Source organism: Frankliniella occidentalis, unplaced genomic scaffold, assembly GCF_000697945.3.
Source record: "Frankliniella occidentalis isolate FOCC.00 unplaced genomic scaffold, Focc_3.1 Scaffold14, whole genome shotgun sequence".
NCBI classification, from domain to species: domain Eukaryota; kingdom Metazoa; phylum Arthropoda; class Insecta; order Thysanoptera; family Thripidae; genus Frankliniella; species Frankliniella occidentalis.
In genome coordinates, this window is record NW_026267144.1 from 1,589,061 (window position 1) to 1,592,905 (window position 3,845).

General features: G+C 64.0%; 1 protein-coding gene across 1 annotated transcript in view; it reads left to right on the plus strand.

Annotated features, from left to right (window-relative positions):
- Positions 1-3,845, plus strand: part of LOC113203402 (proteoglycan 4) — a 48,448-nt gene that overhangs the window by 5,715 nt on the left and 38,888 nt on the right. The gene's annotated exons all lie outside the window — the stretch shown is intronic.

Genomic DNA, 3,845 nt, shown 5'->3' on the forward strand with positions numbered 1-3,845 from the left:
CCCCCCCTTGGACCTCGCGGGTGCCGTCTTGCTGCCGCCGTTGTTGACGCCTCTCGCGAGACAATGCGGAGCGAATGATGTGGGCGTGGCTCGGGGCCGAGGGGATGGGTCAGCTGATAGGCTGATAGCGAGCGCGTGAGGCGGAAGTGGCGGAAGTAAGCGGACGGCGGCGCGGCCGCGTGGTGAGAGGAACATGAACCTCCTCCGGCTTCAGCTGCTGCTGCTCATTGCTAAGCGTCGCTGCTGGCGCTGGGCTGGGGACTCGGCATGCGGGCTGCCGGGCGGAGCCGGAGGGTATTCCGCTGCAAGACTATCGGAACCGAAGGGAAGAAGCTTCATCTGCTTGGACAGTCGTGCTTCTCTTCTATGGGTTCCGCTTGTCTTCCAGTGGTGTCCAAAGGCGGGGGAGCGCGTAAGGTTGGGAGAGTAGGGCAGGGCGCTCCCTTTTCGCTCGGAAAGTGAAGCCACCTTCTCTTTCGACGTGGGGCCGTCCAGGCGGTGCTGGCGGGCAGCGCCAGGCACTTGGGCTGACTGTACTTCTTGCATTTGACGACCCAGCCCAGCTCGCCACTGGGAATGAATGGTTGCCTCGGCCGCCAGCCGCGCGTTTGTTTTGATCGTCGTTGTCCGCTGCCGCCGCCGCTGCTGCCGCTAGTCTAGTGCCACTGCGCCGCGCTGCGCTTAGCTTGCGTGTCTGGCTGGGCGACCCTCCTCTATGCCGCTGCCCGTCCCGTCCCTCTGCTGTCCTGTCCGCCCGGTTCCGGCTCGGTGACCGGCCCTGCCGCTAGAGTCGCGTGATGCGCCCCTCCCGCTAAATATTATTTACTACCGTCGCGGCACTAACAGCGCTCTCGAGACGGTACGCTCCGCACCGCGGGGACGCCTCCACGGCGCGGCCGGCCTGGCTGTTGTGGCGACCGGGCTAATCCGCCTGGGCGGCGCGGGAGGGGCAGCCTCTGGGGCGGCAGGAGAGGGTAGCGTGAGGCTGGGCGGAATGGCACAAAGTTCAATATCCGGTCCGCGCGGGCTCCGGCCCATTGCTACCCCCGTTCCGATTCCACGCGTGACCGCGGCGGGCCGGGCCGGGGGTATAGCGCGGTCTGTGGGGGAGGGAGGGGGGGGGCGCCATGCGGGGCCTCCGTGCAGGCCAATGCAATGGGGCGGACCCTCTCGCATTCCCCTTCCATGGGGGATGCTATTAATTGATGCGCTTTTATAAAGTCTGGCTGTATAGACAGAGGCCGGCCCGGCAGCCTCGGTAGGCCCATGTGCGCCGTGCACAGCCCGGGGAGGGGGAGGGGGGGGGAGGGCTCTTCCAGAGTAATGACATGTGTTCCGCACCGGGCCACGCATGCACGCCAGCCCGGCCTGCGCCATGTGGGCGAGGCCGGCGCGGCGCACGTCCTCGCGCACGTCCTCGCGCACGTCCTCGCGCACGTCCAGCTGCTACGTACGCGCGGCGATGTACGGGCGCGGGCCGGGTTAGGCAGGCAGGGCGGAGGCTCCGGGCTCCGGGGGTGTGGTGGCATTTGGCGGTGGTGACATTCTCTCTCGCCGTCAACCTGCGATTACCGCAGGCTTGCAGGGGGTGGTGAGGGCGGTGGGCGGCGGGGGCGGCGGCACCCGGGAACAGCTGTTTGCCTCCCCGGCTGTGCCCCGCCGCCGCCCCTCGCCCACCTCCCCTCGACGTGTCGTGTCGAGTCAGGCGGGGCACTGCCGAGGGCACTGCTCGGCTCCTTCACGGACCGCCGCCGCCGCCCCGCCGGGGGTCCCCCTCATGGTCCCCCTGGAGCTTATCTTATCAGTGTCTCCAGGGCACTGAGTCGAGGTGTTGACGCCGCCCTGCCCTCCCGCTATCCGATCCGACCGCCCTGGTCCTGCTCCTCCAGTGTTTCCCCCCGACGGCCGCACGACAACCGACGACGACCACGTCCCGTGCTTTGCCCAACGTTACGTTGTCATGCAGTTTGCATCGCCAGCGTTGCCGTTGGTCGATACTGGCGGCCGCCGCGCTGCAGACTCGGGACTCGCTAATCGGCGCCGACGCAATGAATTCTTGAAAACTGCCCTCCCTCCTCTATTAGCGACGAGCGGGGTGCGCGAACGCCGATAAAAGTTTCTCTCCCCTGACAGCGCGCCAGCAGCGCCTCGTGCGTGGTCGTGCGCCAAGGTCAAGACGAGCGTGTTGGTGGTGGCGGAGGTCTTTCTTTATTATTTCATTTTCGTTTTCGTTTGTTTTATTTCTCTGGGTTTTGGTGGGTGTACTGTACTCATACTCGTGAGACATTCGCGTGGAATCCGGTGTGAACTGCCGCGGGCGGGGCAGGAGGGCAATGGGGAGGGTGTGGGTGCGAGGCCCGGGCCACTTACCGAGTTTGGCACTGTAGTTAAAGCGACTACTGCTGGAGACGCGTCTCGCCCCGCCCCGCCCCGCCCGGGGGCCGAGGTGGTGTGCCATGCAGCCCCCGTGCTGGGCTCGGCGGCCCCGGCTCTCCAGTTTGTCTCTGTCATCGCAGGGACTACGGGGAAGGGGGGGGGGGGCGGTGCGAGGGTGGCTCGGGATCGGCGCGGCGGCTGGACTCTTTTGGAAGGGGAGGCGAAGGCGAGGGAAAGGGCGGAAGTTTCCAGAGCTGGCCGGGGCTGGCTGGAGCCACCGCCCCATTCCTAGGCCGCCGTCGTTTTTAAACCTCCGCGTGACCTAATTTGAATATTAACCCCAAATTTTCCATCGCATCACGCGGGCGTGCCATGCTCAGGGCAGTAATGTAATTTTGTGTATTTTTATACTTGCGCTGGTTGTTTGGGCCAAGTAATTGTGTGCTGTGCGCTGCCAGCAGAGGGGTTATGGAGGGGTGGGTTTGTGTGCCCCTCTCTTGGGGCCTATCTGCGTGTCCCGGCAGACCCAACCCTCTCCAGGAGAGAGTCGTTTCTCTCCGCTCCGACCCGAAATCAAATCCCAGCTCAGTGTATTTTCTTCTTAGTACACCCCTATCCCTTTTGTTTTCTTTCTTCGTTTCTGCGCCCGGCGAGGGTTGCTCCACTCTCAGAATTTGCACATTTGTCTGTCACTTTTTTGCGTCTTTTATTTTTTTTCCTGCCCCCGGCTAAAGTGCCAAAGTCCTGGGCTGCCGTCGTTTGCTGGAGCGTCGCTGTTCCGCCCCGCCCTCTTCCTGTCGTACCTTCCCGTCCCCGCCCCGCCTTGACCCAGGCGTTCGCTGGTCGAGCTCCTCGTGATGACTTAGTTGAGGGGCTGAGAACGCCCTGGAAAGTGTTTGCCGAGAGGGGGGAAGGGAAGCCTTCGCGCCGGGACCGGGTGGGGTAAGGGCGAACTGTAGCAGCCCGCAGCCTGCGGCGGTATGACTTGTCCCTAATTTATGAACGAGCCCTAATACCGCTAGATTTTGTGGCGGCAGGACGATGCGTCGGCTCAGTCCGTTGCGGTCGGGCGCGGTAGAAGGGAGACTCCTATAAGGTAGTCCATTTGAGGTACAGACCCCCTGGATGAAGGCAACCCGCGGTGCATCGCAGTCAGACGGGCTACATACCGCGCCTGGTTGCGGTTGCATTGCGGTGGGGCTCCAGGCCACAAAAGGCAGATTTGTTACCGTTTTGTCATATTGTGCAACTGTCTCTATTCAAATGTGCCCGGGGTGGAGGGGGTGCAGGGCTGCTGCATTGGTCGCTGCTGCCGCAATGGCGCTCGGAGCAGCAAGTTTGGGGATCTAATCCCCCACCGCCCCATCCCTCATCCCCCACACCCAATGGTTGTCTAACTGAGCCTATTGACCCACCCCGCCGCACCTCACTCCCCGCTGGTGGGGCCCCGCCCGGGCCCCCGGCCAGGC